At 34.3% G+C, this 11024-nt stretch overlaps 1 pseudogene; it reads left to right on the top strand.

Moving 5' to 3' along the window:
• The window catches only part of LOC107703096 (DNA-directed RNA polymerase III subunit RPC1-like), a 64181-nt pseudogene that overhangs the window by 28279 nt on the left and 24878 nt on the right, over positions 1-11024 (top strand).

The raw sequence follows: 11024 nt of genomic DNA, 5'->3' as shown, positions 1-11024 counted from the left end.
GTTTAGTCCTAGAAAGCTATTATTATCAGAACACGTGAGCATAACATGCGGTTAGCAGATCAATGAATGAGAGGGCAGCGTTACCAGAGTTGCCCATATACCACACCATGTTACAACACAGTAGGGCTATTGCAGACAGAAACAATACTGTACTACATCGATGTATTCTGCCGGCTTAATTTTTGAGTGGACTTTGCTGTTCCGATGAGCATGAACGGTATATGAGTGGAGCGACTGAGCGGAGCGCACACATAGAGCGGGATAATACGCAGAGCGTCACACCACGTGAAAGTGAAACCTGAGCGGTGAACTAATTTTCGGCAGCCGAAATTTCGGTGCATCTCTAATTATTGGCGACATCAGAAATGGATATTATATAATAGATGCTTTTTTGAACATTTTAGCAATTTAAAAATATTAAAAAAGGATTTTTTTACATGGCACCCCTGCTCTCGACAGACGGCACCCCGGTTGGGAAACACTGCTCTAAAATATACCTGAGAGTCAATAATATGAAAAGTTGAAATTTGCTGATTTGTATAAACACTTTAAATATACTCAATAAAGCTTTTGTAATATTAAAGCTATAATACTAATTTTAACTTAAAGTACATAATTATATTTCTACTCCAATTCGGTTTTTTTGAAATATAAACATTTAAATGGTGGCTGTCACAAAAACTTGACGGATGATTTCAAACATAAATTAAATATTGAAGAACAGTAAAAAAAAAAATTCTAATAAATATGTTATAAGGTGCATATTTAGCAAAATGCTCCTCTCTAGATTGAGCGATTACATGAGACAGGATACGGATTTCGGTAAGTTGTACTCTTTCTTTTAACATAGCTTCAGATGTTCATTCATGTTTATTTCATGCTGTAACCGCTATTAAAGCGGAGGAGACGATCAGTTCACAGCGATCTGTCTTACGCCACATTAAACAGTGCCAAAACGGCGTTTAATATCTGAATATTGTAATAAAATGGACAGAATTTGAAATCTGAGACTTTGTTTCATATCAAAAGTAACAAATCACAAAGCTTATTGCAATTTATTGGACGGGAGGCGCTACAATGTTCCCTTCATTATCTGACAGGCGAGACTAATCGATTCTTGGAATTTATGAGGGTTTCATGAAAATGAGAATCAATTACAATCGAGAAATCGATACTTTTTTCCCCTGCCCTAGTATAAATCATTGTTCATGCATTCTTTAAAACGTCTCTGTCTGCAAAGAAGGAAAGTCATGCAGATCCAGTAAGACATGAGCAGTTTTCATCGTGTGAATGTCATGGCTGCGTGTTTCAGGTTTTTGAAGTACGGTAATCGGGAGAAGATGGCTCAGGAGCTGAAGTACGGTGATGTTGTTGAGAGACACATGATTGATGGAGAAATCGTTCTGTTCAACCGGCAGCCGTCTCTGCACAAACTCAGTATCATGGCTCATATTGTGAGTTATTATTTCTCATTTGCTCAAAGGCTTTTTATGTGGATGAAAACGATGTGGAATTACGGTAAATTGTCCAGATGAAACAAAGAAAGTGCCTTGTAAGGCTGAGTTGACAATATTGATTAATTGATTTAATTGATGAACCGATATCGATTCTTACATTTCGAAGTTGATCTTTGGATGGAAGGAAAGTCGTCAGTAAAACAGCTTGTAAACAGTCGTGTAACGTCATGTTTGCCTCAGAAAAGACATTCAGTCTCCATAAAGTGGTTAGTTGGCTAGAAAAATTTACTCTAGAGAGGAGCATTTTGATCAATATACGCTCTGCATTACATATTCATTATATTTTTGCTTAACCTGTTAGTGATGTCTTCATTATTTAATGTATATTTGAATAAATCTGTGACTAAAGAAAGTTTTTATGAATCACCATTTAAATATTTATATTTCAACAACAAATTGGAGTAGAAACAAGGGTTGTTGTAGTTAACTTAAACTAAACCATAGAACTGAAATTAAACTGAAATTAAAATAAAATATATATAAAAAATTAACTTATTTAATTTCAGCTAGTTGCCAAGGAAACATCTGTCATTTTCATTTAGTTAACTTTATGTATTTAAAATAACTAAAACTAAAACTGAAATGCAAATAATAAACTATAGACTTAAAAGAACTAATAAATGACTATTAGAAATGACAAAAACGTATAACAAAATTACTAAAACTTCAACTAAAATAAAAAAAAAAAAAGACTAATTAAAATCATAAAAAACACTTTAATAGTATCTTGATAAAATAAAACTGGTAGAAACTATTATATCATTAAAAACTATGTGTGATTTAAATGTCTGAATAGAAATTTTTATTTGAGTGCTGATTATTATATCTTAAAAAGTTCCCTGTATGATCTACGACATAAATTGAGAAAATTGTTTTCCTTAAGAAAAATTGACATGTACTGTAACTTATCGATATCCAGATGAATTGAAATCGGAATCAAGATGAATCAAGAGCTTGTGAATCACAGTCAAATCAGTTCATGAACTTTCTATATAAGTCTCTTGTGTTCTGTTCCAGGCGCGCGTGAAACCTCATCGGACGTTTCGTTTTAACGAGTGCGTTTGCACACCGTACAACGCTGAATTGACGGAGACGAGATGAACCTTCACCTGCCGCAGACGGAGGAGGCCAAGGCTGAAGCGCTCGTGCTCATGGGGGTGAGAGAGAGAAACCACATCGATCAGAGCGCCTGAACTGCATCCGATCATGAAATAAACCCCTCTTTATGTGTTCCTCTCATAGACGAAGGCTAATCTGGTCACTCCGAGAAACGGTGAGCCGCTGATCGCAGCCATTCAGGACTTCCTGACAGGTGAGTGCTGCCTGTGTTTTCCTCCCGAGCCAATCAGAATCCAGCATCTGATGTTCGCTCATGTCTCACCTGTAGATGGCGCCGTTAGACTGCTGTTATTCAGGTGTGTTTTGTGTAACAGGTGCGTACCTGCTCACGCTCAAAGACACGTTCTTCGACCGAACCAAAGCCTGTCAGATCGTCACCTCCATCCTGGTGGGAAAAGACGAGAAAATCAAGATCTCTCTGCCGCCTCCTGCGATTCTGAAGGTGATGAACTTCTCTTTCTCTCTTTCTGTCCGTCATAAAGGATCAGTTGATGCTCTATGGGGGGATATGACAAAATTGCACCTGTAGGTTTTCCGGTGCTGATTCTCTCCTCATAAAAGCTGTCTGGAGTTGTTTTAGACTAAAGAAAAGTTCTTTATCGGAGAGACAATTTCCTGTTTAAATCGCTTCTATCTTTGGAGGTTATATGACGTTTTTCTCTCAAGAGTTTTGGTTTGCGCTGAGTAATAACTGCACACAGAGTGTAACTTTAGTTATTAGATTTTTTTTTTCTTTAATTATTAGATTCGATTTTTGATATATCCTTGTTAGAATACAGGAAGTGACATCATTTGGAGCCTTTTTTACAGTATGGTGGAGAGACAAGTAATCAAAGTCATTCTTTTTCCAACCTTCTCTAACACTAATTTTTTTAACACGTGTTAGTGACTGCATCGAGCTCAGATATTCAAACTTGTTACTTTTTTATTTTTCTTAAATATGTTTGTTTGTTTGTTTTGTTTTTCATTATTTATGGGCAGTTTGAGTTTATCAATAACTACAAACCAACATTTGGTCTCACTTTTCCCCTACTGAGTGAAATTAATCTAAATTTTCTGTTATTTGCAACTAATAAAAATAAAATAATGCTTATTATCAATAATAATAATAATACCTTTTGAAAATTATTTCAAATTTAGAAATAATAATACTAAAAGCATTTATTTATTTTATATGCATTAAATTGAATTATTAAAATCTTAATTAAAATGCCTTAAAATCTTAAGGCAATAAAACAGCTGATGTAATATTTACTTTGACCTTTTAAGGTGGATGGGCAACATTTCCTGAAGGTTATGCACTTCATTTTTTATGAGTTTGTGCACAGATGATTTGAAAGTGTAATGCAGTTGAGCTGTGAGTGTGACGGTGAGGTTTGTGTTGTTTTGTTGTAGCCGATCCGGCTGTGGACGGGGAAGCAGATCTTCAGTCTGATACTCAAACCCAGTAAAAGCTGTTCGGTGAAGGCCAACCTGTGCACCAAAGACAAACAGTACTGCGGGGAAGGGGAGGATCTGTGTCACAATGATTCCTGTGAGTGAGCCGACAGCAGGGAGCGCTAGATACATCACATATGCTTACTTTTGTAGGGCCCTATGAGTGCTGCAGTGTGGAAAAACTCGGAGGGGTTCATGGAATTTCCTGAATAACACAGAATGGTACGGAATTTAGCAATTTTAGCAAAAGCCAAAATAAATGTTTGGTTTAACTTGAAGTAATTGTGACAGAAATATATTACTATATTACTTCTCAAAGTAGTAGTAGTAATAATAATAGTAATATTACATTTTGAAAACCTTGTGAGTATTACACAATTAATTTTGTTTTAATTTTAACAGTCTGTTGTTAAAAAAAAAAAAAGAAACTTACATTTTAATTTGATTATATTTTAAGAGATTCATTAAGTTTTTTATGTTTTATGCCATTTGATTACCACCATTTTTAATAATAAATTTGTATTAAATCTTTAATCCAGAAAAATGAAAACAGGCAACAGATTTTCTGCAAAAGTTAAAGATTTCATAGGGCCCTATTACTGTAAATATGTAATAAATTATTCAATTTCTAAAGTTTTATTAATTCAGTTGATTAGACATGCTTTTTGTTTATTGAAGTTTAATTAAACTATTAAAATGGGATCCAGAAAAATTAAAATGGGAAACATGGAATTTGGGAAAAATAAAGGGCCCTAAAAATTAAATTTGTGTTGAACTTTTAATAAATTGTTGTTAAATTGTATAAGTGATTTCAGCTAATTAGACTTGCTTTTTTATTCCTAAATGTTAATTTACCATTAAAATGGAATGTAAAAAAAATTAAAAGGGGAAAAGATGTCATGCAAAAAAATTTAACGGAAAAAAACAGAATGCAGAAAAATTTAAAAGGTAAAAAGCAGAATCCTGAAAAATGTAAATGAAATTTAAAACAACAAAAAAATAAAAACTGTTTTCAACATTTGCTGGAATAAAATGTTCACTGCATGAGAAACCCTTCTAATACAAGGGAACTTTAATATAAACAGTTTAGGGTCCAGAAAAATGTGAAGTTTATGTGTAACGTGTGTGTGTGTGTGTGTTTACGTGCAGTTGTGGTGATCCAGAACAGTGAGCTGATGTGTGGCAGTATGGATAAAGGAACTCTGGGATCTGGATCCAAAAACAACATCTTCTACATCCTGCTGCGAGACTTCTAATAAATATGTTATAAGGTGCATATTTAGCAAAATGCTCCTCTCTAGATTGAGCGATTACATGAGACAGGATACGGATTTCGGTAAGTTGTACTCTTTCTTTTAACATAGCTTCAGATGTTCATTCATGTTTATTTCATGCTGTAACCGCTATTAAAGCGGAGGAGACGATCAGTTCACAGCGATCTGTCTTACGCCACATTAAACAGTGCCAAAACGGCGTTTAATATCTGAATATTGTAATAAAATGGACAGAATTTGAAATCTGAGACTTTGTTTCATATCAAAAGTAACAAATCACAAAGCTTATTGCAATTTATTGGACGGGAGGCGCTACAATGTTCCCTTCATTATCTGACAGGCGAGACTAATCGATTCTTGGAATTTATGAGGGTTTCATGAAAATGAGAATCAATTACAATCGAGAAATCGATACTTTTTTCCCCTGCCCTAGTATAAATCATTGTTCATGCATTCTTTAAAACGTCTCTGTCTGCAAAGAAGGAAAGTCATGCAGATCCAGTAAGACATGAGCAGTTTTCATCGTGTGAATGTCATGGCTGCGTGTTTCAGGTTTTTGAAGTACGGTAATCGGGAGAAGATGGCTCAGGAGCTGAAGTACGGTGATGTTGTTGAGAGACACATGATTGATGGAGAAATCGTTCTGTTCAACCGGCAGCCGTCTCTGCACAAACTCAGTATCATGGCTCATATTGTGAGTTATTATTTCTCATTTGCTCAAAGGCTTTTTATGTGGATGAAAACGATGTGGAATTACGGTAAATTGTCCAGATGAAACAAAGAAAGTGCCTTGTAAGGCTGAGTTGACAATATTGATTAATTGATTTAATTGATGAACCGATATCGATTCTTACATTTCGAAGTTGATCTTTGGATGGAAGGAAAGTCGTCAGTAAAACAGCTTGTAAACAGTCGTGTAACGTCATGTTTGCCTCAGAAAAGACATTCAGTCTCCATAAAGTGGTTAGTTGGCTAGAAAAATTTACTCTAGAGAGGAGCATTTTGATCAATATACGCTCTGCATTACATATTCATTATATTTTTGCTTAACCTGTTAGTGATGTCTTCATTATTTAATGTATATTTGAATAAATCTGTGACTAAAGAAAGTTTTTATGAATCACCATTTAAATATTTATATTTCAACAACAAATTGGAGTAGAAACAAGGGTTGTTGTAGTTAACTTAAACTAAACCATAGAACTGAAATTAAACTGAAATTAAAATAAAATATATATAAAAAATTAACTTATTTAATTTCAGCTAGTTGCCAAGGAAACATCTGTCATTTTCATTTAGTTAACTTTATGTATTTAAAATAACTAAAACTAAAACTGAAATGCAAATAATAAACTATAGACTTAAAAGAACTAATAAATGACTATTAGAAATGACAAAAACGTATAACAAAATTACTAAAACTTCAACTAAAATAAAAAAAAAAAAAGACTAATTAAAATCATAAAAAACACTTTAATAGTATCTTGATAAAATAAAACTGGTAGAAACTATTATATCATTAAAAACTATGTGTGATTTAAATGTCTGAATAGAAATTTTTATTTGAGTGCTGATTATTATATCTTAAAAAGTTCCCTGTATGATCTACGACATAAATTGAGAAAATTGTTTTCCTTAAGAAAAATTGACATGTACTGTAACTTATCGATATCCAGATGAATTGAAATCGGAATCAAGATGAATCAAGAGCTTGTGAATCACAGTCAAATCAGTTCATGAACTTTCTATATAAGTCTCTTGTGTTCTGTTCCAGGCGCGCGTGAAACCTCATCGGACGTTTCGTTTTAACGAGTGCGTTTGCACACCGTACAACGCTGAATTGACGGAGACGAGATGAACCTTCACCTGCCGCAGACGGAGGAGGCCAAGGCTGAAGCGCTCGTGCTCATGGGGGTGAGAGAGAGAAACCACATCGATCAGAGCGCCTGAACTGCATCCGATCATGAAATAAACCCCTCTTTATGTGTTCCTCTCATAGACGAAGGCTAATCTGGTCACTCCGAGAAACGGTGAGCCGCTGATCGCAGCCATTCAGGACTTCCTGACAGGTGAGTGCTGCCTGTGTTTTCCTCCCGAGCCAATCAGAATCCAGCATCTGATGTTCGCTCATGTCTCACCTGTAGATGGCGCCGTTAGACTGCTGTTATTCAGGTGTGTTTTGTGTAACAGGTGCGTACCTGCTCACGCTCAAAGACACGTTCTTCGACCGAACCAAAGCCTGTCAGATCGTCACCTCCATCCTGGTGGGAAAAGACGAGAAAATCAAGATCTCTCTGCCGCCTCCTGCGATTCTGAAGGTGATGAACTTCTCTTTCTCTCTTTCTGTCCGTCATAAAGGATCAGTTGATGCTCTATGGGGGGATATGACAAAATTGCACCTGTAGGTTTTCCGGTGCTGATTCTCTCCTCATAAAAGCTGTCTGGAGTTGTTTTAGACTAAAGAAAAGTTCTTTATCGGAGAGACAATTTCCTGTTTAAATCGCTTCTATCTTTGGAGGTTATATGACGTTTTTCTCTCAAGAGTTTTGGTTTGCGCTGAGTAATAACTGCACACAGAGTGTAACTTTAGTTATTAGATTTTTTTTTTCTTTAATTATTAGATTCGATTTTTGATATATCCTTGTTAGAATACAGGAAGTGACATCATTTGGAGCCTTTTTTACAGTATGGTGGAGAGACAAGTAATCAAAGTCATTCTTTTTCCAACCTTCTCTAACACTAATTTTTTTAACACGTGTTAGTGACTGCATCGAGCTCAGATATTCAAACTTGTTACTTTTTTATTTTTCTTAAATATGTTTGTTTGTTTGTTTTGTTTTTCATTATTTATGGGCAGTTTGAGTTTATCAATAACTACAAACCAACATTTGGTCTCACTTTTCCCCTACTGAGTGAAATTAATCTAAATTTTCTGTTATTTGCAACTAATAAAAATAAAATAATGCTTATTATCAATAATAATAATAATACCTTTTGAAAATTATTTCAAATTTAGAAATAATAATACTAAAAGCATTTATTTATTTTATATGCATTAAATTGAATTATTAAAATCTTAATTAAAATGCCTTAAAATCTTAAGGCAATAAAACAGCTGATGTAATATTTACTTTGACCTTTTAAGGTGGATGGGCAACATTTCCTGAAGGTTATGCACTTCATTTTTTATGAGTTTGTGCACAGATGATTTGAAAGTGTAATGCAGTTGAGCTGTGAGTGTGACGGTGAGGTTTGTGTTGTTTTGTTGTAGCCGATCCGGCTGTGGACGGGGAAGCAGATCTTCAGTCTGATACTCAAACCCAGTAAAAGCTGTTCGGTGAAGGCCAACCTGTGCACCAAAGACAAACAGTACTGCGGGGAAGGGGAGGATCTGTGTCACAATGATTCCTGTGAGTGAGCCGACAGCAGGGAGCGCTAGATACATCACATATGCTTACTTTTGTAGGGCCCTATGAGTGCTGCAGTGTGGAAAAACTCGGAGGGGTTCATGGAATTTCCTGAATAACACAGAATGGTACGGAATTTAGCAATTTTAGCAAAAGCCAAAATAAATGTTTGGTTTAACTTGAAGTAATTGTGACAGAAATATATTACTATATTACTTCTCAAAGTAGTAGTAGTAATAATAATAGTAATATTACATTTTGAAAACCTTGTGAGTATTACACAATTAATTTTGTTTTAATTTTAACAGTCTGTTGTTAAAAAAAAAAAAAGAAACTTACATTTTAATTTGATTATATTTTAAGAGATTCATTAAGTTTTTTATGTTTTATGCCATTTGATTACCACCATTTTTAATAATAAATTTGTATTAAATCTTTAATCCAGAAAAATGAAAACAGGCAACAGATTTTCTGCAAAAGTTAAAGATTTCATAGGGCCCTATTACTGTAAATATGTAATAAATTATTCAATTTCTAAAGTTTTATTAATTCAGTTGATTAGACATGCTTTTTGTTTATTGAAGTTTAATTAAACTATTAAAATGGGATCCAGAAAAATTAAAATGGGAAACATGGAATTTGGGAAAAATAAAGGGCCCTAAAAATTAAATTTGTGTTGAACTTTTAATAAATTGTTGTTAAATTGTATAAGTGATTTCAGCTAATTAGACTTGCTTTTTTATTCCTAAATGTTAATTTACCATTAAAATGGAATGTAAAAAAAATTAAAAGGGGAAAAGATGTCATGCAAAAAAATTTAACGGAAAAAAACAGAATGCAGAAAAATTTAAAAGAGAATCCTGAAAATCCTGAAAAATGTAAATGAAATTTAAAACAACAAAAAAATAAAAACTGTTTTCAACATTAAAATGTTCAGTGTGAGAGAGCGAGTGTGTGTGTGAGAGAGCGAGTGTGTGTGTGAGAGAGCGAGTGTGTGTGTGAGAGAGCGAGTGTGTGTGTGAGAGAGCGAGTGTGTGTGTGAGAGAGCGAGTGTGTGTGTGAGAGAGCGAGTGTGTGTGTGAGAGAGCGAGTGTGTGTGTGAGAGAGCGAGTGTGTGTGTGAGAGAGCGAGTTGAGAGAGGAGAGAGCGAGTGTGTGTGTGAGAGAGCGAGTGTGTGTGTGAGAGAGCGAGTGTGTGTGTGTGTGTGTGTGTGTGTGTGTGTGTGTGTGTGTGTCTGTCTCAGGTCTGATTTGTCTGGTTGTGTTGCTTGGTTAAAGTCGTGATGACTGTGATGTTTTTGTGACTCCTGTGTTGAAGCGAATCGAGGTTTCTCCATTGGGATTGGAGACGTGACGCCTGGACAGGGACTCTTGAAGGCCAAACAGGAACTACTGGACGCAGGCTATAAGAAATGTGACGAGTATATCGAAGCCCTGAAGACGGGCAGATTACAGCAGCAGCCGGGCTGCACCGCAGAGGAAACACTGGAGGTCAGAGAGAGAAAACGAGACAGTCTTTCATTTTTCACAATTATTAAAACAATTAAAACAAATTATAAAAATCTATAAAAAATAAAGCAAGTAATAAAAAACATTGCTTATTATTATTATTTTAAATATAAATAATATTTTGTTTTTGTAATATGTATTTCATTTTTATTTATTATTTTTAAAAATAAATTATTCATTTATTTATTTTAATCTGTATTCAAACCAGGCGTTGATCCTGAAGGAGCTGTCCGTCATCAGAGATCACGCTGGCAGTGCGTGTTTGAGAGAACAAACAGCAACAGTCCACTGATCATGGCTCTGTGTTGATCCAAAGGTACCATCAGAACCTCCCTAATGGACCTCAGAGTAGACAACACATTTCATTTTTATCCCAATGAAAGATTTGATGGACAGACGTGGTCCATTTAATGTGGCATACCTTTCTTAAGGCTTTTTTTTACATGAAAATATGTATTCATTTTTTAAATATAGATTATATTAATTAATTTAATAATTTAATTAATTTTAATATTAATTAGTATTGTTAGTCATTTAAAAATTTTAATTAAAGATATGTACATTTTTTATATTAAGATATAAAAATCATCTTTAAATTTGTCCAAATGAAGTTCTTAGCAATGCATATTACTAATCAAAAGTTTTAATGTATTTACAGTAGGAAATTTACAAAATATCTTCATGGAACATGATCTTTACATAATATCCTAATGATTTTTGGCATAAAAGAAAAATCTATAATTTTGACCTATACAATGTATT

Source organism: Sinocyclocheilus anshuiensis, unplaced genomic scaffold, assembly GCF_001515605.1.
Source record: "Sinocyclocheilus anshuiensis isolate Anshui unplaced genomic scaffold, SAMN03320099.WGS_v1.1 scaffold1055, whole genome shotgun sequence".
Lineage (NCBI taxonomy): Eukaryota > Metazoa > Chordata > Actinopteri > Cypriniformes > Cyprinidae > Sinocyclocheilus > Sinocyclocheilus anshuiensis.
The sequence above is the reverse complement of the archived record's forward strand: the minus strand, read 5'-3'. Positions and strand labels throughout refer to the sequence as shown.